The sequence below is a fragment of the Odocoileus virginianus genome, chromosome 11, assembly GCF_023699985.2.
Source record: "Odocoileus virginianus isolate 20LAN1187 ecotype Illinois chromosome 11, Ovbor_1.2, whole genome shotgun sequence".
Lineage (NCBI taxonomy): Eukaryota > Metazoa > Chordata > Mammalia > Artiodactyla > Cervidae > Odocoileus > Odocoileus virginianus.
The window spans coordinates 8622767-8648214 of NC_069684.1; the positions used below are offsets into that span (position 1 = coordinate 8622767).

Consider the following 25448-nt stretch of genomic DNA (forward strand, 5'->3'; position numbering starts at 1 on the left):
GGCTGAGACCCTGCAGAACCCCTCCGACTTAGGCATGAGGCAGCTTTTTCTTTTATCTTTTTTCTATAAGTGCACCCCCAGGTCTAGATCTCACCATGTCCAGAGGAGAGCAAAGTCCAGGCAACAAGAGCGCAGGGACAGCCCTGTTGGCCAAGACTCCGCACAACAGCGCAGGGGCGCAGGTTCCATTGCTAGTCGGGGAACTAGATCCTACATGCCACAGCTAACGGGGGCTTCCCAGGTGGCGCTAGTGGTGAAGAATCTGCCTGCCAATGCAGAAGAGAGAAGAGACACGGGTTCAATCCCTGTGTTGGGAAGATCTCTTGGAGAAGAAAATGGCAACCCACTCCCATATTCTTGCCTGGAGAATCCCATGGACAGAGGAGCCTGGTGGCCTACAGTCCATGGGGTCGCAAAGTGTCAGACAACAACTGAAGCAACTGAGCATGCACGCATGCTGCAACTAAGACACATGCAGTAAAATAAATAAAAAATGAAAAAGTTAAAAAAAAAAGAGCACAAGGAGCAGGACTCCAGGGCAGAAAGGTGTTTGAGTCACTACCAGGACTGCCCAGCTCAGGCCTCCCAGTCAGCAGCCATTCTGACTTGACAGACAGCTGGAAGAGTCCAAAGAAGGAATGCCAGAGAGAGCCAGAGAGAAGGTAGACACTGCTTCTCCAGCAGGAGAGAGTGTCCGTAGGGAGAAAGAAATGATGGCTTGCCTTCTGCTTATAGGAGGCTGGGCTTGAGCTCCCACCAGGAGTGCCCATCCTATTAAGATCAGACTGTGGCTTCCTCCCCTGTTCTCCTGGGATCAGCGTAATTACTAGCACATGGTGGGTCCTAGGTGCATATTATGAGCTCACTGTGTCTCTCTAAAACTCCTATGTTGGAGCCCTAACCCCCAGGGTGATGGGATTTGGAGATGGGGCATTTGGGAGGTCATAAAGGTTAGATGAGATATGAAAGTGGGGCCTTTATGTCTGTTATAAGAAAAGACACTGGAAAGCTGCTTTCTGTCTCAGCAGGCACAGAGAAAATGCCGTGGGAGCACACAACCTGATGGTGGCCCACAGGCAAGCCAAGAGTATATGCTTCTTGTAGCAGTTTGAGAACTGTTTGCTTTCAGACCAACCTTGTAGCAGTTTGATCCTGGATTTCTAGCCTCCAGAATTGTGAGAAATAGATTTCTTGTTTAAACCATCCAGTCTATGGTATTTTGTTATGGCAGCCTGAACTAAGACAGTGCTCCACACATTTTAACTGAATGACTGAAAGATTGAACAAAGGAACAGGATTTTGCTTTCCCTGAAGGTATAGGAGAATGAGTATCATACCACATCTTCTGAGACGCAACGCATGCCCAACTCAAACAGGCTTGAGCAAAACAGGAGAATATATTGGTTTGTGCAAGTGAGAAGTCCAGGAGTTTATCTTGGGGCACAGCTGAACTGAAAGGCACCAACACTATCTTCAGGAATGTTTCTCTCTCCGTCTATCTGTTCCGTTTTGTTCTGTGTTGACTTCACACTCAGCAGCATTTCTCCAAGCTCCTCTGTGACCAGCTTAGCAGCCCCAGCTGAGAGCAGGTATTCCATTCCCAGGGGCTTCCCGCGTGGTGCTGGTGGTAAAGAACCCACTGCCAATGTAGGAGACATAAGAGATGTGAGTTTGAACCCTGAGTAAGGAAGATCTCCTGGAGAAGGGAATCACGACCCACTCCAGTATTCTTGCCTGGAGAATCCCATGGAGAGAGGAGCCTGTTGGGCTACAGTCCATGGGGTCGCAAAGAGTTGGACATGACTGAGGCAACAGCATGCCCAAACATTGCATTGTGTTCCTAACAATTGCCACAAAAGTCCGGTGGTTGAGACTCATTGGACTGAGTCAGGACACACACACCTCCTGAATCCCTCGTGGCTAGAGGGGTGGAAGGTGTGGGTGGGTGATGTGCTCTTCCATGGGGACTGGAGGGTCAGCCTCACAGGGACCTCTTGGATTTCCAAGAGGGAGGGTAGTTTCCCCAAAGGCAAACCAGGCCCGTTACCTGAAGAAGGAGGCTGGAGACTGCTCAGGCAAAACAAACATGGAAACAGCAGGTGTCCAACACAGGTTATGTGTGACTGTCATGGGTTAATATGGATAGTAAAGCCAGAAATTAAGATTTTTGTTTATTCATTGCTTTTAAGGTTAATATTGTGGTTAATTTGCTTTAGTTGAAAAAATTGGAAATGTGAAAATGAAAACATGCTTGAATTTCAATCAGTGTGCTTGAATTTTATACTAAAGTCTTATCCAACAGTATCCTTTTAAAAATAACTTTTATCTCTATGTAAGTTATACTTACACATTATAAAAAATTTTCAGAAAATACAGCAAAGTACAAGGAAGAAAATGACAGTCGCTTATAATCCTAAAAAATACTAACCTCTCTGAAATTTCCCAGATCATTTTTAAAATTTTTTATTTATTTAGTTTTGGTTGCACTGCATCTTCATAGTTGCACAGGCTTTCTCTGGTTGCGGTTTTGGGCTGCTCACTGCTGTGGCTTCTCTTGTTTGGGGCTTCCCAGGTGGCGCAGTGGTAAAGAATCAGGCTGCCAATACAGGACACACAGGAGACCTGGATTTGACCCCTGGGTCGGGAAGATCCCCTGGAATAGGACATGGCAACCCACTCCAGTATTCTTGCCTGAAAAATTCCATGGACAGAGGAACCTGGCAGGCTACAGTTCACAGGGTCACAGAGTCAGACACAACTCAGCACACACACATGCTCTTATTGTGGAGTGCAGGCTCCAAGCCCTCAGGCTTCAGTAGCTGTGGTGCACGGGCTTATTTGCCCCGAGGCATGTGGAATTTCCTGGTCCAGGGATTGAACCTGTGTCCCCTGCATTAACAGGTGGATTCTTATCCACTGTGACGCCAGGGAAATTCCCCAGATTATTTTTAATTTTATATATGTGTTATATCTTGCAATCTATTTTACAGAATGTACTTTAAGAAGCATATTTGAATGTTGAACATTTTTTCCTGTTTATAAATATCTAAATCATTGTTTTTAATAACCACACAGTATGATATTTATTTAACCAATTGGTGGACATTGTTTCCAATTTTTCCCTATTGGAAACAGTGCTCCTGTGGACAACCCTGACCATATAGCTTTACACAGTTGTGAGATTATCTCTCTGTGATAAATCCTAGAAGTGAACCTGCTGTGACAAAAGGCACAGGTAGTTTTAATTATGGTGCATATAAAAAAATAGCTGTTTATGTCTTTTGCTCAATTATCATTTTCTTGTTGATTTAGAAAAGTTCTTTACATACTAAGGATATTATTTGGAATTAAAATTTCTAGAAACAGACCCTGAGACAGATTGCCATGAAAGAGTTTATTGGGGAGTGCCCTTGGGATCAAGACCTAAGAGAGGGTGAAAAAAAGCAGGAGTGGACAGAAGGCCCCACTTAGCTGACCCCATGGGGAGCTCTTGAGCTGGAGTGGCCTTTCACGGTCGGTCTTGAGGCAAGAGGGCCAGGTCTTCATACTTCTTTATTGATCGATCGTTGGATGACAGCTGCCCTCAGGGAGCGGGGATGGCCATGCAAAGTGGCTGTCTTCAGCTGAGGACAGTTGTAGGAGAGGAGGCTAGCTGTGAGCTATTTGACACCTACACTCTCTACAGCTAGGGAGACCCCAGGACTGTTGGTGGGATCTGAGCAGTGCACCCCAACATCCACTACAGATATCTCTGACTGTCATGTATGTTGTGGATGTTTTTCCCACTTTGTCATTTTTCTATTGACTAGTTAATAGTTATTGTTTGCTTGTTTTACTGCTTTAAAAAATGTTTTATAGAGTCATATCAATTTGGGTTTTATTTCTTTATGGTTTCTGACTTTTATATCATTCTTAAAAAGTCCTTCCCCACTCCAATATTAATAAAAAATATTCATTTTCCTCCACTAGTCTCATTTTTGTTCCCATTTAAATCTATAATTCTTCTAGAGTTTATTTTGATTCAAGGAGTAAATTAGGTATCTTTCATAATGATAAGGACTAATTTTCCTAACACCATTTATTAAATAACGCATCTTTCCCCCATGGTTTTTAAAATGCCATCTTTAGCAAAACTAATTAACTATTTATGTTTCACTTCATTTCTAGTTCACTATGATGTTCTATTGATCTGTCCATACTGGTACTAGTATAACACTGGTCTATTTGATTTTATATTTCAGTTGTCATACAGTAAAACCCACCCCTTGAAATGTACAGTTCTGAGTTTTGCCCAATTCTTAGAGTTGTGTAATCATCACAATCAAGACAGATGAGTTCCCTCATTCCCCAAATTCCCTCATGCTGCCTTTCTGCAGTCAAACCTCACCTCTCCCTTTAGCCACCGGCAATCACTGATGTGATTTCTGTCCCTGTTGTTTTGCCTTTTCCAGAACGGCATATAAGTGGAATTATTCAGCATGTAACCTTTTGAGGCTTGCTTCGTTCATTGAGCATAATGTTCGTACAATCCTTCCCCATAGTTGTATGTATCGACAGTTCCTTCCATTTTACTACTGAGCTGCAGTCCATTGCACAAATTATTCATTCCCCAGCTTAGAAACATTTTAACTGTTTTCAGCTTCTGGAGATGATGGATAAAGGTGTTGTCAATATTCAGTTTTTGTGTGAACCTAGGTCTTCATTTTATTTGGATAAATACCCAAGAGTGGGATTTCTGGGTCATACTTTGTTTTTGCTATGTGACTTGGCTTGTGGGGTCCTAGCCCTCCGACTAGGGATCAAATCCACCCCCTCATTCCCTCCACCCCCCACAACCAGTGAAAGCAAGGAGTCTTAACCGTATAGACCACCAGGGAAGTCCCAGGGTCATACTTTTAGCTACCACATATGTTCCTGAACATTGCAATGCATATTCACATATGAAAAGGAAAGTGACTCCTTCATTACCTTATTATTCTTTTTAATCTTTTCTTTTTCTTTTCTTCTTCCTCCTTTATATCCCATTAGGATATCAGCTGGAGTTACATTGAATGTGCTGATTTGTGTGGAAAGCCACCTATTTTAGGTCATGTTACCTCCTACCAGGGCTTCCCAGGTAGCTAAGGGGTAAAGAATCCAGCTGCCAATGAAGGAGATGCAGGTTCAATCCCTGGGTGGGAGGATCCCCTGTTGTAGGAAATGGCAAGTCACTCTAGTATTCTTGCCTTGAAAATCCCATGGACCGAGAAGCCTGGTGGGCTACAGTCCATGTGGTTGCAAAGAGTTGAACTTGACCGAGCAACTGAGCACACACACATACCTCACAACAAGGCAACAAGTTCCTAAAACTAATCAAGAGTAGCCTCAAAATCTGATGCACAGACAATTTGTAACTTTGCCAATTGTTCCACTGTTACAGGCAAGAGCAAATACCTCTACCCTTAATGTATGTAATGTAATGACTACCAAGTCATTTCATTTGTATGCAAGCCAGCAAGACCCAGGTGGGCCTAATTCCTCTAGATCAGGTGAGCTGAACCAGTTGGTAGAGTACCCTGGAGTCAGGTCACCAGAAAAGCATAGGTTATCCTCAGAACCACCACTGATTGTTCTCAAGGGTAGTCCATCGTCTTTAGAATCTGCTCACTCTGATACATAATTCAGCATAAATCACAGGGAAAGCGCATCCCATTAGGACTCTGGAATTTCCAGGTGGGAAGAGTCCTGGAGAACTCCCCAGGCTCCTTGCTTGGAGACAAGATTACATTTGAGATGTGAGGAGCAAACATTCTTTGACTTCCTTCAACAGTTATTTCCAATAGGTATCAACCCTCACCATCTGTGTCTAAACCAAAACTTTTGTTTTCAACACATTTCCTCCTCACCTTTCCTTGAAAAGACAGTAGCTAACTCTCGCAAAACTAGAACTGCTTGTTCAAAGCCAGCCCTGAGCGTGGTGCTTTCATTGGGGAAGGCGATTGTAATTATATTGTTTATCCACTTAGGCACACTGGATCTCAGCCACCTCAGGGACTTCCTTTTAATTTGTTTGTCTCCTTTTGTTAATTGGATAAGATCAGTGAAATGAGGTGTCTCTTAAGGAAGTGCCTGCTCACTGCAAATGCACCAGTGTGGGATTCTCTGGGATTTGCCAATAGTAAAGAAATACAGAGAAGAATCCACACTTCTCACCTGCCCATTGCAGTGGAGAAAGAGCAGCTACTACTCTATGTTAGGAAATAATCCATTTCTTTTAATGGCTCACAAGGTGCTCTGATTTCCCATCTTTTTCAACCTACAGTAGTAATCGGTCTATAGCGTGGTTATCAAGTACGACATTTATTCGTCCATCTATGACTATCTCTTTGGACTCCAAAATCACTGCAGATGGTGACTGCAGCCATGAAATTAAAAGATGCTTACTCCTTGGAAGGAAAGTTATGACCAACCTAGGCAGCATATTAAAAAGCAGAGACATTACTTTGTCCACAAAGGTCCATCTAGTCAAGGCTACGGTTTTTCCAGTGGTCATATATGGATGTGAGAGTTGGACTGTGAAGAAAGCTGAGCACTGAAGAATTGATGCTTTTGAACTGTGGTCTTGGAGAAGACTCTTGAGAGTCCCTTGGACTGCAAGGAGATCCAACCAGTCCATCCTAAAGGAGATCAGTCCTGGGTGTTCATTGGAAGGACTGATGTTGAAGCTATAACTCCAATACTTTGGCCACCTGATGCCAAAACTGACTCATTTGAAAAGACCCTGATGCTGGGAAAGACTGAGGGCAGGAGGAGAAGGGAATGGCAGAGGATGAGATGGTTGGATGGCATCACTGACTCAATGGACATGAGTTTGAGTAAGCTCCGGGAGTTGGTGATGGACAGGGAGGCCTGGCATGCTGCGGTCCATGGGGTTGCAGAGTTGGACACGACTGAGTGACTGAACTGAACTGAATGCTTTCATTCAGCCCTGGAGTTGAATTGAGCACCTACTTTGGGTTGGAAGTTAGATAGTCCTTGATATGCAGGTTATTTATGATTGTTTAGAAACTATAGTTTGGAGATTAAAAATGAAGGCTCTGAAGTGAAGCCAGGGATGGAACCCAGAAAGAGAAGGAGAATGAAGTCCAGTTTCATACATTCTTTTTGATCCAGCTTCTAAACTGTGTGAGCATGAAGCTCAGCCTTGCTGGCTAAAGCAATGGACAGAAGGCAGTCCTGCCTCTGTTTTAAAGTCTCCTTGCCCTGAGACCTGATTCATTCTGAGGTCATAAAGCATTTATCTTCCAAAACAGTGTATTAATATCTAATTGTGCAATTAAACCACACCTGTCTAGTTCTTCTTTCCTTGAGTTAAATATGTTCATTCAGCAGAAATGAAAAGGATAAATACAAACAAGTCTTTTTTTTTTTTCCTGTTTCAATGTGCAAGGAGGGGATGGGTGATAATAAAACAAGAAAGGCCACTTGGAAACTATTAAATGACATCCTTTGTATTTGCACAGCACATTCCTCTGATTTGATGCCACGATGTCCATATGAAGTAGGTGAATATATGCTTCCATGTTGCCAGTTTACAGATTTTTTTTCTTTTCTTTTCCTTTTCAGGGTCCCAAACTGCCCTTCCCCTTAACCCTCACCCAACAAAAATAAGTACTCGAATATTCTCTATCTCATAGCTTGTCATGGACATCAGCCTTAAGAGTCAAGTTCTCACCGGTGCCTTCCTATGAGAGAAGAAGCCTGGGCAACTGGAAAATAAGTTGGTAAGTCATCAAAGACCACTGCTGCTTCCTCCTTTTGAAATTTTGTTTTTGAAATCTTAGTGGATTTTGAAGCCTGGGATATATGAAAGTCTTAAAAACAAAATACAATTATGCTTCAGTTAACTAGGATCAGTGGGAGTTCCAAGGGGTAACTAGGAGGAGGCAATGATGTAATTATCCCACAAATTTTTTTGATAGCCACCTCTCACCGTGCCAAAGAGCCATGCAATCTAAGCAGAAGCAGCATGCTTGCTGTGTGAACACAATTTCAAGACCAGCTTCCAGCCTTCCTTCCAGCAGATTGCCAGGCCTTAAGTCTCTTCCTTCAGAGGAAACTATGACTAGAAAAGTATACGAGAATGTCCTCCTAGTAACTGAAGTTTATTGAGTTATCTAATGGTTAACCAGAAAAGCTTATTTGTTTTAGGCTTTGTAGCAGAAAACCATGCTATGTGTTTATTCAGCTCTTGCTTTAGTAGCTAGAATAGCCCTAACACATGTTTGTGAAATGGAGCCAAGTCTTATAGCCCAACCCTATTGCTGGTGCAGAGGAGGCATTCAACAAATGTTTGATAATATAATTAATTAATAAGGTAGGGAGTGAAACAAAGACAGTGTTTAATTAGTTCACTAGTTTTCTCTAGTCTTATCTTTAACTATGTAACCGACATGAGGCATAAATTACTTGAATATAATAAAAATATATATTTTTTATAAGTCCCATTGCTTGGACTCTATAAGCTTTCAAGACATTCCTTATTACTTAGGTTCATTTAATGTCATCATTCTTTTGGAAGAGATATTGTTTTATAGAAATATTTACAATTAAGAAAACTCCTAAGATGTCTCAGGGGCTTAAAAAAGACAATAGATGTGAGTCAGAAAAAGAAGTGATCATCAATATTCCTGGAGCTTCTGCTGTGTGCCAATCTTGGAGGGTTCATTGGTGAGCAGAACAAACATGGGCCCTGCCCTACAGAGGTACAACTGAACATAATATAAACATAATTACAATTTGAAATCAGATTCTAGTAGTCACCTAAGTGGGATTAAGGGGTGCTAATTTAGTTCAGGAGGATTGGAGAGATCTCTTTAAAGAATAACATTTAAGTGAGACTTGCTACAAGAATAGGAATTAGTTAAGGCAACAGATATTGTCAAGTATTCCCCATAGGGCTTCTCTGATAGCTCAGTTGGTAAAGAATCTGCCTCCAATGAAGGAAACCTGGGTTTGATCCCTGGGTTGGGAAGATCCCCTGGAGAAGGGAAAGGCTACCCACTCCAGTATTCTGGCCTGGAGAATTCCATTGACTGTATAATCCATGGGTTGCAAAGAGTCGGACATGACTGAGCGACTTTCACTCACTCATTCCCCATAAAAGGATCAGTCTATGAAAGATCATGAGGGAGGAAGAAATTTGGTACATCCTGGAATTTTACAAAGCACAGAGATCAAGAGCAAGGTAAGGCGGGGCCGGCTCATGCAGGCCTTGCGGGCCACTTGTAGGGGACTGTTCATTGCCTCTGATGCTTCCAGTCCCCTCTCTCCGTCCCCAACACGACCCTGGGCGTGTTCCCTGGAGCTGCAGGTGAGGCTGCCAGCCTCTACTGCCAGGAGCTACACGCGATGCTGATCCCAGCCCCCAGCTCAAAGAGTGGCTCCTGATTGGTCCAAGCCAATCAGTAACCAGCCTTGCTCTCGTGAGTCTTATTGGGTTAGGAGTGTTCACATGATCTAAAACGGCCCAATCAGATTGCAGAGAGAAGTTTAGATTCCTTTACTGGGAAAACCTTCTCTCTTCTGTCCTTCCAAATACTAAGCCAAGGGAGGAGTCTACCCTCACTTAGATGCATCCAGTGCCAAGTGCAGCAGAGAAGTGGACAGAACCTGGAATCCAAGGAGCATTATTGAGCTGCCCAAATTCAGCCTGAACTCATCCATGTTTCCTTGTTGGTTAAATCCTTGAAATTACCAATAATTTCTTTTTTTTTTTTTTTTTTTTGCCAAACACTGACTTTTCTGTATTTGAGGATCTTATTTTGTAAAACTATGCTAATGTATCTCACGCTTGCCTCTAATCTAATTGGTTTAACAGCATTTAACTGAGAATGATTGTAAGATCAATTTGACATGTGTTTTGTCAAGATGTTCTTGTTTTTCAAAATTGTATTGGCTATTCATGAACCTTTTAATTAAAAGTAAAATTTGAATCAGAAAGTAAATTTCCAGCAAAAAAAATTCTTGAATTTACTCTTTCCTTGGCGTCCCTTGTTTGGACACTATCATCCTAGCTGCCCCGTCTCTCTGGTAAACCCTTTGCTGTGCTGTGCTCAATCGCTCAGCCATGTCTGACTCTTTGCGACCCCGTGGACTGTAGCCCTGCCAGGCTCCTCTGTCCTTGAGACTCTCCAGGCAAGAATACTGGAGTGGGTTGCCATGCCCTCCTCTTTTCTTGGCTGGATCTCCTTAAACTGTGGTTGTTCCGGGAGTTTCCTCTGAACTTCTCTCCACATTTTCTCTCTGGGAGATCGCATCATTTCTATGGTTTCCCTCTTCACTTAAGGGTCTGCTCATCAAGTGTTAGCATTTCCTTATGACATCTCCACGTGACTGACAGTTTGAATACCTCCAGTACACTCGCTGGTAATGCAAATAAGTTCCACACTGACGTAGTTTCTCTTTAGAATCTGCAGCTCCTCCTGATTTCCCGACTTCAGAAATACTTCCTCAAAATGTATATAAAGAGCCAGTGGGTGTCTCCCAGAGCCCAAGAACAGGAAGTACAAGCAGAATGCTGACAGCCTTCAGGGATCCAGGCCGTGGCTCCCAGGCACATTCTTGGAAGCCATATCTGCACTGGCTATGTGTTTCTTCATACTGCAGACTTCTTCCTGTGCTCCTGGGTCTGTGCAGAAGAATGAGGCCAGTAGCAGGTCACAAATTCACCTATCCTACCTTCAACCTCCCAGAGAGAGACAGACCTCACTTTCTCAGTTCTAGTGCCAAGCTGAGGAGAAGTTCTGATGGACCCGCCTCAGGTCAGGTGCCCCTATGCAGGGCCGGTATGTTAGCACAGTGACCTCCGCGGTGACTGTGGAGGGATGGTGGGGAGAGGGCAGCTCCCAGGAGGAGGGGAGGGTCCATTCCTAGAAATGGGAGGAGGGCTAGGCCACCAAAACAATGGGGCTCCAGGACAAGGTCCCCTCCCTGTGAGCGAGGGGACCGCTCTCAGAGAAGGGGTTAAGGAGATGGGGCAGGAATCCAAAATTTTAACCAGGTCAGAGACCTTGTGGTCATTTTTGACTCCTCTGCCACCACCCACCCACTTCCCTCGTGTCTAATAAGACACTCCAATTACTTCTTTCAAAAATACTTCCTAGTTGCCCCCCTGCGTCTTTCCTCTTTGACTTGTGTTTCCTGGTTTCAGTCTTTATTGCCTAACCTCCTGCATTCTCTAATGACCCCGTTGGTTTGCCAGACTGTCCCTTCTCCCAACCATTCTACAATCAGGCTAAATCTTCCTAAAATACCTCCTGGAAGAGGTTGCATCTCAGGGCTGAAAAACTCCAGCGTCACCTGGCTGCCTGGACTTCCCAGGTGGTGTTCGTGGTAAAGAACCCGCTTGTATGATGCAAAAGACATGAGTTCGATCCCGGGGTCAGGAAGATCCCCTGGAAGGGGGCATGGCAACCCACTCCGGTATTCTTGCCTGGAGAATCCCATGGACAGAGGAGCCTGGCGAGCTATGGCCCCTAAGGTTGCAAAGAGCTGGACTCTACTGAAGCAACTTAGCACTCTCGCATGCACCTGGCTGCCTATAGAACAAAGTCCAATCAGCTGGCTCGTCAAGATGGTCTCCAGCTGTAATCAGCATCCTTGATGCCTTCTCAGCACCTGTGACCACCAAAGTCTTTCCATGGCATCTCCCAGCCTCACGAGTGGGGCGCAAGTGGCTTAAGCCCCAAAATGATGCCCCATCAGCCTGGTCCCAGTGACTGGTTCAGGAAAAGCTGTGGAGAGACGTCCACACCAGCCAGTATATTTTCCAGACCAGTGTCACTGGCTCAGGAAATGGTCTGTGAGCCCAGATGACCCCAGATGAACCATGTCAGGCAGAGGCACAGAGGCCCTTTTTGTTCCTCTTGGACATAAATAGAGAAGCTAATACAGTTCTAGGTGCTGCTACCAGCCACCTTCATTCTCAAGAATATCTGAACGCAGGGCAATTTGCCTAAAATCAATTTCCTGGAAGCCAATTTCTGAATCAAATTTAAAAATATATGCATTTTCATTGACTGTTTTAAAAGAGAATATTCCTTCAATTATGTTTATGGCAGATTGCCTTGGAGCCAAGCCAGTGGGTTTAGGATGACGTCTTCTTCAGGAGAAGAATGGAAAGGTGCTGATGTAAGGTTGTTGCTGTGGCCTTTGAACTCTGGATCCGGCCTTGCCTGAAGCCTGCCATGGGGTGCCAGCTTTTCCCAAACATGAGCCAGTCCAGTCCTGCGGAGTTTAACCCAGATTTGGCAGGGTTTTCTGTTAGGAGCAACTGGAAGCATCCTGATACAACAGTGTATCTTTCTGAATGTTTCCAAATTCTGGTCCATGAGCCTTCTGGCTCCAACCACACCCGTCTTCTCCCTTTTCCCCAGGTGTTCCCCAGGCTTTTCCGTTGCCAGCACTTTTCTCGCCACATCCCTCCCTCCCAGCGCCCGCCTGTCCCGGCTCCTCCTGGCCTTCCAGAGAAGAACCTCTGTCCTCTCCTCAGGCTGCTCCAGCCCCCTAAACCCCATCCTCTCCAGCTGTTTTGGTCCCAAGAATCGGAGACTCATTTAAATCCCTTCAGAAGGGAGCAAGGCAGCCCGGGCATGCCTTCCCGTCTCCTCTCAAGTGCCCTCCTGGTTGCCTTCTGCTGTCTTCTGCTCCATGCGTCCGCTCTGCTCCCACCCGTTAGCACAGTTCTTGTTCCTGTGTAACATCCGCGGACATACGCCCTCCCTGCCAACCCCGGTCTAGAGCCCTGCTTCTGCCTTGGGGTGGGGCGGGTATTCTTCCTGCTTCTGCTTCTTCAGCCACTGTCTCCTTTTCTCCATGGGTCCAATCCAGATTTCCTAGAGAGACTCTACTGAAGTAATCTTACTTCCTGGGGCACGCTGGGTCCCTGGCTAGCCTCAGCTTGGCCGGTTACTGGTCCTCATGACCAGTGACAGGTTGTAAGTCCCATTGTTCCCTTCTGTAGCGGTGAATAGTGTTTAAGTACCCGGGAGCTGGGAGCGGAGCTGTTCCCACCCCAGCAGTCAATCCTGAACCCCTGCGCCCCCAGGTCCCCAGTGACACTCCCGTGTCCCAGGCGTCAGTGCTGCCCTGCCCCCCCCCCCCAGCTCCCTGCTGGGGGCCAGCCAAGCAGCAGGCTGTCAAGGGCCACGTGAGTGCTCCCACCCACCTTCTGAGGCAGGAAGGGGCAGGTCACTCCACTTGAAAGATGGAGAAGTGAACGCAGACGACTCCTTTGGAGGTCACACAGGTCTTGCTGATTGCCGGGAGCTGGGGAAGCACCAAGGTCACTTCCAGGTCCCAGGCTTGCCTCCCTCTGCTGTCTCCCCACCACCCCTACCCCAGTAGACCAAGCACTTTCTGTTCATTACCCAGACCCCTGCTCATCACTCTCATTCCGTCCCCAGAGCCTTCTGAGTCCTGACTTCAACGAAAAGGCGGTGGAGGAAAGGGGAAGAGCGGGGGGGCCAGAGGGAGGTGGACGGGGAAGCTGGGGTTAAGCTGACAGTGCCTGAAGGCGGAAGGTGGCCTCCCGCCCATGAAAGCCACACGCTGGCCAGTTTTCCCCTGGGCAGGAATACACCCGCCAGCGAGTGAGAGGAGCCCGGGGCGAGGCTTTCTAATGACAAGGGATGGGGATGGCTTCCGGGGGAAAGAGAATCCCCTCTCCTCCCCTCTGCCCCTTGTTGGTCCACCAGTCCATCTCCTGACCCCCCGGGCTCCACTTCTGTCTTCTCAGAGCTACCTTTTCTGAGAAAGCACACAGCATGAGCTAGGACGGTCAGGCCCGCAAGAGACCTTGGAGCTCATCTTATCCAACATGACCTTTTTCAGAGTTGAAGAAACTGAGGCCCAGAGAGGGTCATGTCTTGACCAAGGACACACAGCTAAGGAGCAGTGACATCAAGCCAAGAAAATAAAAAGCAATACACAGTTCTCTGGACTGCCTCTTATTCAGCCACCCCTCTTAAAGGCCCCTTCAGAGAGTGCACCAGCCACATCCCAACACCGCGTCCAAGAAGCTGGACCTCCTCTGAGCTCCTCAGGCCAGGGCCTCCGTCTGCCCTCCGGCAGATTCTGTTCCACCCAGAGACACCCTTCACTGTCGCGGACGATGCCTCCGAAGCAGGCCGTGCTCTCTGGCTGTGGTCAACGTAGGGTTAGGGAGTGAGAGAAGGCATGGTTCGGAGAAAGAACAAGACCGGCACTTTACAGGAAGCATCACCTTTAATGAGGCGAGAAGGGGCAGCAGTCAGACTAGTGAGCTGCTGCACAGACGTCTGTGGGGTCGTGCAGAGTCGGACATGACTGAAGCGACTTAGCCGCTGCAGCAGCACTAACCCAATGAAAGAATAAGTATAAGCTAAGCTAAGCTAAGTCGCTCCAGTCGTGTCCGACTCTGTGCGACCCCATAGGCGTCAGCCCACCAGGATTCCCCGTCCCTGGGATTCTCCAGGCAAGATCACTGGAGTGGGTTGCCATTTCCTTCTCCGATGCTTGAAAGAGAGAAGTGAAAGGGAAGTCACTCAGTTGTGTCCGACTCTTAGCGACCCCATGTACCACAGCCTACCAGCCTCCTCCATCCATGGGATTTTCCAGACAAGAGTACTGGAGTGGGGTGCCGTTGTCTTCTCCAAGAGTAAGTATATATAGGCATATATGTGGAACTCTGCTGTCTTAAGGGGGCCTGTTCTTCTCCAAGGTTGTTCGGAGTAGTTATCTCTTAAAAACGGCTGGGGCAAGGAATTCTGGAGATCGGCCAGAGACTGGACCAGCTGGGAGCTGGGCGTCATCAACATTAATGTCCAATTTTTTTTCTTCGGGTGAGAGACTTCTTTGTTTTGCATAGAGTGGTGGGGAGGACCCAGAGGGGAGTTTTAACTCCAGGCTGTTTTGAGTCATGTAACTTTCCTTCCGTCGGGGAGGCTGCCTTGGGCACCACGGCCAGCATGCCGTGCACAGGCCGGGTGCCCTCTGGGCTCTGCGGCCTGTGTGCCAAGCGGGGCCCACAGAGCCCCTCCACAGGCAAACCCAGCCCTGCTGGCTGGCACTGCGGCTTTCCGCCCCCGGGGCTCTCTGCCCTCCGCCGGGGTTTGTCCTGCATCCTCTCGCTCACCTGCTCCATGTGTGGGGTGCCTCGTGGAGCCCTCTGTCAGCCCCTGCAGAGGACCACTCCCACGCCTGGCGCCCTCTGACCAAAACGGACAGGCCACCATTTTGAAATCTTGACAAATGTAGATGGGACAAAACAGACGTTTCAGAGCCTGCTGGGCACCCGCCCCCCCACCCGCACCCACAACTATCACGGCTCATCTCCGAGGAGCAGGCTGGTGGGGTGGGGGGCAAGGATGAGGGGCAGGGCCTCTTTACTTGCCTTCACACGGTCTTAGAAATAGCCGGGATGAGTGTCCCAGGAAAAGGCTATTAATAGGCCTCCTTCCACACGCTCAGCTTTCCGGGGCTGGAGCTGTGTGAGAATGAGTCAGCAGATGGAAAGGGCTAATGATGAATGTGGGGGAGCAGAACCATCGCTCGGCAGGGGAAGGGGAGCTGGGAGCTGTGACACTGCGCTTTTCACCAGCCTCTGGTGCTTCCCGCCTGGCCCTCCTCCGAGCACAAGATCGTTCAGCTGGTGCCTTGCAGACGCTGTCAGTTCTAATTCTGAAATCAGAAAAATTTTTAAAAATAATTTTAACTTATTTACTATTTATTTATTTTTGACTGTGCTGGGTCTTCCTTGCTGCCCTGGTTTTCTCTAGTTGTGTCGAGCGGGGGGCTCCTCTTTCTTGGTGTGTGCGGGCTTCTCATTGCGATGTCTTCTCGTTGGGGAACATGGGGCTCTCGGGCATGTGGGCTCGATGATTTTGGTTCCCAGGCTCTAGAGCGCAGGCTCAGGAGTGGTGGCCCATGAACTTATTTGCTCTGAGGGCATCTGCGATGTCTTCCCAGACCAGGGGTTGAACCTGTGCCCTCTGCATTAGCAGGTGGGCTCTTTACCACCGAGCCACCTGGGAAATGCCTGAAAGCAGAATTTAAATCAGCAAAACATCCACAAAATCCATCTTCCCACTCCCCCTCCCATCCTGTCCCTTCATTGGCTAAGTCGGAGACCAGGGAAGAAGCCCCGTCCCCTGGGGCATGGAGCGCTGCGTGGGCAGCACGTGACCCTCTGCACACCTGCCCGCCTGCCGGCTCACTCTGGGACGAGCTCCCACTGTAGACTCGACACACGTTGTTGAACCCCAGTCCCCGTGACAGGCAATTTTACAGATATCTCCCCATCCTCACAATAACCCTGCGAGGCCAGGGTACTGATGTCTTGCTCTCACAGATGGAGAATCAAAGCTGAGAGATATTAAGCAATTTGCCAAAGGAGCCGCAGCCAGTGTCACTTATCAAGCGACTCACATAAGCCAGGGGCCTACAGTTTTCTGAGATAAAGATCCTAGCCTACAGATGAGAAAATTGGGGCTCAGAGAAACAGAGGGAACCTAGTAAGTGGTGTCAGGATTCGGTCCTGGGTCTGGCCCCTCCCACCCCCAAAATGACAGGGCAGGAAGGGCTCCAGCTCCAACTCTGCTTCTAAATCCACCACACCTCCTGCCTCTCCAGGAAAGCAGTCACTGCACCCTGATTGAAAGCCCATTAGTCTGGCAACGTCCAGTATCAACTCTGGCTGACTGGCCTCCGGACAGACCTTCTCGTATCACAAATCACACATTGCCCTCCATCCTCCTGAAAGCCAGGGACCAGGGAGGGAAGATCCCAAAGTGTCCATGTGTACTTAATTGCTCAGTTGTGTCCGACTCTCTGTGACCCCATGGACTGTAGCCTGCCAGGCTCCTCTGTCCATGGGATTCTCCAGGCAAGAATACTGGAGTGGGTTGCCATGCCTTCCTTCAAGGGATCTTCCTAATCCAGGGATCGAACCACATTGCAGGCGGATTCTTTACCAGCTGAGCTACCAGGGAAGTCCAAGAGTACTGGAGTGAGTAGCCTATCATGTCTCCAGGGAATCTTCCCAACCCAGGAATCGAACCTGGGTCTGCTGTATTGCAGGCGGATTCTTTACCAGCTGAGCTACCAGGGAAGCCCAAAAAGTGTCCATTCAGGAGAGCAAAAGTTAAAAGATTTCCTGACAACCAAATGTTCCTATGTCCAAATTTACCAACTATAAGTCACTTTTTTGAGTGGCCTAAATCCCGTGGTGATATGAGTGGAACTTGCCATCAGCCCCAGGTTTAAATGAAGTGGCCTTAAAGGTAACAGATACAGCATCAACCTGCCAATTTTTATCACATCGTAACAGTTCTGTGGCTTATGGTTGGTAAATTTAGATAGAGGACTATTTGATTCTCGGGAAAGTTGTGTGTGGAAGGGGTAGAGAGGGGACAAAGAAGGGGTCAATGGGAACTTTAACCTCTGCTTTCTAAGAACTTCAAGTGGTGGGAACCATGACAGACTACAGCATGTTTTTAACATCAGGGAAACGGTGCAATAAGATAACCCTTCTTGAGCCTACCACCCAGTGCAGCCAGAAATAAAATAATTAGATAAACAAGAATTTTTCAAGGAAGCCCTTAGTAAAGGTGCGTTGAAGGAATGAGTGAGTGAGTGTTCCCTGCCCTGCAGGGTCCGAAATAGCCCTTCTCTTTCCCGTCTTTACTCTGCCTTAACTTAATCATAGCCCGTTTCTCTAACTCACACGACATTATGTATTAGCATCTTAATTTCCTACCTCCCCTCTCTCCCATAGGAATGTAAATTCTGAAAGAACAAAGACTCTGCCTCTTGTCCACTGCTGTTCCCCGGAGGCTGGAACACCTAAGAAACCCTCGGTTGGACTTGCCTGGTGGTCTGGTGGTTAAGAATCTGCCTGCCAGTGCAGGGGACACGTGTTTGACCCCTGGTCCGGGAAGACACCCCAAATGTCGCAGAGAAGCTAAAGCCCGTGTGCCACCGCTTCTGAAGCCTGTGCACCCTGGGGCCTGTGCTCCACAACAAGAGAGGCCCCCCAAGAAGCCCTACGAGTGCAACCGCAGCTCGAGAGCAGCCCCTGCTCGCCGCAGCCAGAGAAAGCCCGCACGCAGCAACAGAGACCCAGTGCAGCCAAAATAAAATAAAATAGTTAAGTAAATAGAATTGTTAGAAGAAGCCCTTAGTAAAGGTGTGCTGAAGGAATGAGTGAGTGAGTAAGTGTTCCCTGCAGGGCTGTTTAGCCACGGAGAGATACCCTCCATGCCGGCTTCTCTGGGAGTGGAGTCCCCTTAACCTGGCCTCCCCTCGCCTTGGGGTCAGTCAGATGCAGCATCTCCCCAGGCTCCGCTCTTTGAGGAAGAGACAGGGAGCTGGTGCTTATGAAGAAGCCCCTGTTGAGACCTACTGAGCCCTGTGTGTGTGTTAGTTGCTCAATTGTGTCCGACTCTTTGTGACCCCAGGGACTGTAGCCTGCCAGGCTCCTCCGTGCGTGGGATCCTCCAGGCAAGAATACTGGAGTGAGTAGCCATTCCCTTCTCCATTTTAAGTCCTGAACGGAGAACTTAAAAAGCATAGTTCCCACCCCATCGAAGGGAATCCCCATTCTTGAGAGTCTCCCCCTCTGGAGTGTGGCAGTGTCTGAAGCTGGCTGTGGAGAGCAGGGAAACTTTCTGGAAAGCACCACCCTCCCCCCAGATGACTATGGGCCCTTCAGCTACCCACCCCCAGCCTAAGCCACGCTCCCCCCAACCCTGCAACGCCAATCTTGTTTTGTCCACCGATTCTGATTCCCAGAGCCCCAACCAGATGGCATGTACACAGGGGGGTACGTGTAGTCTGCCCAGGCCTCATGGACAACAGGACACTTGGCAGATAAAAGGGGTTCGCCTCACAAAGGCCTGGGTTGCACAATCCCACTGAGCTCCCTGGAGTGGGAGGCTAGTCCCTCTGAACTCACGATTACCACCGTGGAGATGAAAGGCTTCCTGTGGGAGAGAGCCGTCCCCCGGAGCCAAACAACACTGGAGGCTGGCCGGCTGCCATCTTGTCAGGGCCGTTCCTGGCAGCCGGGCCGGGTGACTGGCTCCCTCACGGGCCAACCCGCCTGGGGCAAAGAAAGTCAAGGCGCCCAGACCAGCCGTCACTCCTCGGTGAGCGCGGCGCTGCGGCCTGAGCACTGTCCCGGCCTTCTCAGCCCCAGCCTGGGCCACTTTGGCGAGAGCAGCTGCTTGGCCCGTCCAGAGGGGACAGACTGAAGGGCGCAGCTCGCTCACCTTGCCCAAGGCCCCCCGAGGATTTCTGACTCGACTCAGAGGCGAAGGAAGGGCACACTGGGGCACCCAGCTCCGGGGACCGTGAGGACTGGGGGAGGCCACCGCCCGAGCTCGCCACACTTTTCCGACCTGGCCAGCCCCTGGTCTCCTGGCCCAGTGCCCGCAAGCTGGCTAAATAGCAAAAGCGCCTGGAGTCCCTGGTAAGAAGGCAGATCCCAGGCCCCACACTGTGAGCTCTGACTCCATACACGCGAGATGTGCGGGCGTGCTAAGTCACCAGTCGTGTCCAGCTCTTTGCGACCTTACGGACTGTAGCCCGCCAGGCTCCTCTGTCCATGGGATTCTCCAGCAAGAATACTGGAATGAGTAGCCATTCCCTTCTCCAGGGCATCTTGTCGACCCAGGGACTGAACCCGTGTCTCTTATGTCTCCTGTGTTGGTGGGCAGGTTCTTTACCACTGGCGCCACCTGGGAAACTAGGGCCTAGAAATCTGGGTTTTTACAAAACCCGCAGACAGTTCTGACACAGGGCTCTGTGGGCCAGCTGTCCTCACCCCTTGTGTTACGTGGAGCTGAGCGGACCAGAGGCCCCAGTGACTAGGGCTGTGGAAGCAGCTCCCAAGGGGGCCACTTGGCGTCTGCCGCGCTCCTGGCAAAGGCTCCAAAGCCACGTCTGGAATCCTCACAGGATGAGAGCATCTTCATCCAGAGGCAGAAACCACCTAGGCCCAGTGAGGGGTGTGTCCCTGGGGCCGGCTCCGCGGAGCCCCCCAGAGCCCCATGATGTGCAGTGACCCCCACGGTGTTCTGTGGCCACGGGAACACGCACACTCTGGGATGGGCCAAAGGGGCAAAGGCTGGGAGCTGTGCGTCCTTTTAACCAGAAAGGACTCTCTCTCTAGGGAACTGAGAAACGAGCTCCTGAAGCCCAAAGCTGGACCCGCTGGAAACATGGCCTCTCCGTCTCATCAATCCTCATTGCTCCAGGACGGCATGAGGACCAATTCAAAACCGACAGGCTGGGGCAGGGCGCTCCTTACACACTCACACCCACCACTCATAAAGAGTACACACAGGCTCACAGGCTCACTCACCTGCACATACATCACACACTGACATACACGTTCACGTACGCACACTCACTCACACACCGCAGATGTACACACGCACACACGCACTCACAGCCTGAGCAGGGGCAGGCGTCTAGAGCTGAGGCAGGACCTTATCCCTGGTTGTTTCCAAGTGTGTGGAGGAAGTAGACTCTGCCCTCTCCTGCCCTGGGAGACAGCTGGAGACTCGGGAGGCAGAGGAATTTCCCTGAGGGCCTCCCCACTCCGGCCGGGGCAGGGAGGGGCCCGCCTTGGCAGGCCAGCCTGGGCCCCCACCAGAAATCTCTTTGGAGCCGCCCTTTCTTCGCTGTGGCCTCCCCTGCCGCCCCCTCCCCGGGGCTCCCCTGGGGCTCCCCTGGGGCTCAGGTTGGGGTGGACACCCCTGCAGTCCTCAGTCGGCAGGATTGGGGTTGTCTGGGATTGCTGGGCAGGCAGAGATGGACCTAGGGAAGGGGGAAAGGCAGACTTCCCGGGGGAAACTGGCAAAGTGGGAGGAACTCCCCAAGTCAGTGCTCTTTTCTTGAATGCATTTCTTTTCATCACAAGGACAGAGGGTCTGGGTCTCTGGGGAACAATATCCCCGAGTCTCCACTGCAGTCTGTGCTGCCCACACCCCGTAACCACGAGCCAGGTGGAACTCTCCAGCCTGATTAGCCAGAAACCCAGGGCTTCCCGGTGTTTGGCAAACAAGCCCCTCCAAGCTTTTCAACGAGGAGACCCAGGAAACCTATCCACCCACCCTCCTGAGTCCTCCCAAGAGCCTCCCACAGACAGAGCTTTGTAACCTTTGTTACCGCTGGGCCTCCGGGTCCCCGCCTCCACCCACAGCTTCCTAGCCCGGGCAGCTCATCCACCCCAGGACCAGGCCTTCCTGCCGGCACGCCCCGTGGCCTGGGCCACACCGCCCAGGCCCAACAGCCTTGGCCCCACACACACAAAGCCTGCTTCTGAAATAGTTCCTGGATGCTCGCAGGGCTGGAGTCCCAGCCTCAGACTCCCGTGCAACCGGGCCAGCACATTCTTCCGTCCTCCCATTGTCCTGCCTGCCCGCGCTCTTGCCAAGAGCCGCCCTGGGGAGTTGGGAGGGGAGGCGTCTACTGGGCCTGGGCTCACTCAGCCCCCAGATTCTGCCACCCCGACCCCACCCCACCCCCATCTCCCAGAGCCCCCTGCAGTCCATGGTTTCCTGCAGCTTTCTCCTGCATCCTGGATGAAGAAGGTCCCTCTTCTGAATTCCTGGTCTGAGCTCCAGACTGCACCAAGACCGCCTCACCAAACTCGGGGTCCACAGCCCAAGCCCACCACCCAGAAAAGACTTCTCTGAGCAAGGGCATCCCCACTCCCCGGGAAGCCGCCACTCCCACGGGAAGCCGGGAAGCCGCGGGAGGATCGACCTGGGCGATGAGGGCTGTCTGACCGATGAGGGAAACCAGGAAAATGGGGAATTTCAATGTCACTCCTCACTGACCAGGGACTCCACGGCCCAGTCTGGCTCTGGGACCACACCTGGGCTGAATGCCCCGAGGAAGCCTGGGACTCCTCTCTGCTGACCACCGCCCCCGGCTTTGAAACTGGCAACTCAGAGGGGCCCTGACCCTAATGCTAACACATGGCTTTTCTTCCTTTAACCCTGACACTTGTTAGTAGCAACTCCTAAAGCCTCCCCCGCCCTGCCCTGGCCTGGCTGTCTGGTTCCTCTGTTAATGAAACTCTGCGTTCCTCTTTGTCTCTTTGATCCAGATTTTAACTGGCCCAGCCCTCCCCAGCCAGGCGCCTGGGCCACGAGCCAGGCCCTCCTCCAGGGTGGATGCTGCTAGGAGGCTGGAGGCTGTGGAGTTTTGGTCTCTGCTTGTCCAGGGTCTCAGACTCTCATGGGGACCCTTGGTTGGCCCAGCGTCCTCCCAGGGGAAGAAGCTGGATGTATCCTCACCAAGCCAAGTATTTCTACTCATTTGTTTATTCATTCACTCATTCATTCATTCGATGTGGTCAGGATAGGCTGCTCACCCCAGGAAGACTGTCACATGACTTGGTCTCCTAGACTGTGAACTCCTGAAATCTGTAAGGAGGGCACCATATTATATTTTTAACTTTCTAGAGCCTGGTACTAAGTCTAATATATAATATTTCCTTAATAAAGAATTACCTGCTGAATGAATGAAGGCATCCACAAATAAATGAATGAATTGAGGTTCTGGTCCCGTGGCCCATTGTCCTATAGAAGGAGACTTCCAACTCTGGGAGAGCAGTAGAGACCTCCTGGTCAGTGCATTCCTCCCCCCCCCCAACCCACTGCCCCGACCAACCCCCACTGTCCTTTAATGTCTGTTTATAGAACTGTGGGTTTTCAGGTTTTATAAGGCAGAAGGTGAGATGGTGAGACACTGCGGGCCAGAGATGACTGTTGCATCCACTAGAGAAAGAAGTGGCAATGGTGACCTTAGTGTTTGTTTAGAAAGTGAGTCATGGGTGCATGGGAATGGGTGGCAGTGGGCTTGGGGTTACTCTGATTCCCCACGTCTCTGCAAATCCTTCCAGAGGAATGCCATTTGGTTATGGTCTTTTCTATCCTTCCAGAAGCACACCTCTACAGCACCAGCATGTGTGTGTGTGTGTGTGTGTGTGTGTGTGTGTGTGTGTGTGTGTGTAAGTATATCAACAATTGGGGTCTCCTTGGAACCTTGGAATAAACATAGAAAACATGAGCCCTTGTTCAATCTAGTTGAGCCAACAGACAAGAAACCAAAATGTGAAAAATACACTGTGGAGTATGCAAAACACAGGGTGGGCCAATGCTTAGTGAATCTGGTGTATTGATACCGTGAGAGTCTGCTGTGAAGTGGGAACTCCATGAAGACAGAGACTTCTTACCCTCACATTCCCGGCCCCAGGCCCCATGCCTCACGTGAAGACAGTAGGGACCCGGTGAGTATAGCTGGGGCAGATGGATCCTTAATGTGCTCAAGCTTCAAAGAGCAGAAAAACCGGAATGTGGAAAAATCAAGATAAGAAGGCAGAACCCCTGGCTCCCCAGGAAAGGTGACAAATTCAGGGAACTCTAAGATAATTCTTACTTGTAACTTCAGAGCAATCCAGTGTGGATTGCCTCTCTAAGCCCCAACCAAGTGATGAGGGAAAGGAACAATCAAAGAAGAAAAGTTCTGCAGCCTTTGGGGCTCGGCGAGACTAACTGCCCGGCGGAAAACCTGGCTGCCGAGCCCCGCCCTCCAGCGCCGGGCGGTTCCCTAGGGCACTGAACTGAGCTCTTGACTGGCATCAACTCTAAATCCTCAGAACATCCCAGGGAGCGCCACAGGGTCCCCTGTCCTGAGCCATGAGTGAGCTGGAGGACTGCCCCTCGCAGGTCCACGACTTCAAATCTGTGGACCACCTGAAAGTCTGTCCCCTCTACACAGCGGTGTTGGCGCGCTCTGAGGATGACGGCATCGGCATCGAGGAGCTGGACACCCTGCAGCTGGAGCTTGAGACCCTGCTCTCCTCTGCCAGCCAGCGCCTGCGGGTGCTTGAGGCTGAAACCCAGATCCTCACTGACTGGCAGGATAAGAAAGGTGACCGACGATTCCTGAAGCTGGGTCGAGACCATGAGCTTGGAGATCCCCCCAAACATGGGAAGCCCAAGAAGCAGAAACTGGAAGGGAAGGCGGGACATGGGCCTGGCCCTGGCCCTGGGCGACCCAAATCCAAAAACCTTCAGCCCAAGATCCAGGAATATGAATTCACTGATGACCCAATTGATGTGCCACGTATCCCCAAGAATGACACCCCCAACAGATTCTGGGCTTCGGTGGAGCCGTACTGTGCTGATATCACCAGTGAGGAAGTGCGCACGCTAGAGGAGCTACTGAAACCCCCAGAAGATGAGGCTGAACATTACAAGATTCCGCCCCTGGGGAAGCACTACTCCCAGCGCTGGGCACAGGAGGACCTGCTGGAGGAGCAGAAGGACGGGGCCCGGGCAGCAGCCGTGGCTGACAAGAAGAAAGGCCTCATGGGGCCCCTGACCGAACTGGACACTAAAGATGTGGATGCCCTGCTGAAGAAGTCTGAGGCCCAGCATGAGCAGCCAGAAGACGGGTGTCCCTTTGGTGCCCTGACACAGCGCCTACTGCAGGCCTTGGTGGAGGAAAATATTATTTCCCCCATGGAGGACTCTCCTATTCCAGACATGTCTGGGAAAGAATCGGGGGCGGATGGGGCAAGCACCTCTCCCCGCAATCAGAACAAGCCCTTCAGCGTGCCTCATACTAAGTCCCTGGAGAACCGCATCAAGGAGGAGCTGATCGCCCAGGGCCTGCTGGAATCTGAGGACCGCCTCGCAGAGGACTCGGAGGACGAGGTTCTGGCGGAGCTGCGCAAGCGGCAGGCTGAGCTGAAGGCGCTCAGTGCCCACAACCGCACCAAGAAGCACGACCTGCTGAGGCTGGCGAAGGAGGAAGTGAGCCAGCAGGAGCTGATGCAGCGGGTCCGCATGGCAGACAATGAGGTCATGGATGCCTTCTGCAAGATCATGGCTGCCCGGCAGAAGAAACGGACCCCCACCAAGAAGGAGAAAGACCAAGCTTGGAAGACTCTGAAGGAGCGTGAGAGCATCCTGAAGCTGCTGGACGGGTAGCTGTCACCCCTGCTCAGGCTGCCTTCCCCTGGCCTGGGAGAGGGAGGCCCACTTCCTTTGGGCTTCCAGAAGCTTCAGTCTGTGGCTGCCTAGCCAATGTCAAATGGCAGCAGTCTCTAGAGGCTGGGCCCTTCCCTGACATCTTCTGGCCTAACTCTATACAGCCAGAACATGAGAGGCCCTGCTGGGCTGGCCTGAGTCCAGTCTCTGCTTGGTCCCCCAGATGAGAGGGGGCCTTCGTTTCTGGGTCGTCCTCACCCCCTCCCCTCCCCACCCCTTTCACCCTCAAAGACTTCTCCCTTGTGGTTTTGTGAAGTGCAGACTTAAGAATAAAGAGACTGAAACATGGTTTTTTAAAAAGCAAAAATAAATAAATAAATAAATAAAAATAAAGAAGAAAAGTTCTTGGAAATTAAA

The 25448-nt window shown here is 50.1% G+C and overlaps 1 long non-coding RNA gene and 1 pseudogene across 1 annotated transcript; both read left to right on the forward strand.

Annotated features, from left to right (window-relative positions):
• Nucleotides 1-9752: 9752 nt before the first annotated feature.
• Nucleotides 9753-18219, forward strand: LOC110129850 (uncharacterized). Its single transcript, XR_011490233.1, has 2 exons — nucleotides 9753-10802; nucleotides 17795-18219. It is a non-coding gene; the product is annotated as an uncharacterized lncRNA (long non-coding RNA).
• Nucleotides 18220-23542: 5323 nt separating this feature from the next.
• LOC110129841 (transcriptional adapter 3 pseudogene) lies at nucleotides 23543-25210 on the forward strand (annotated as a pseudogene).
• Nucleotides 25211-25448: the final 238 nt, after the last annotated feature.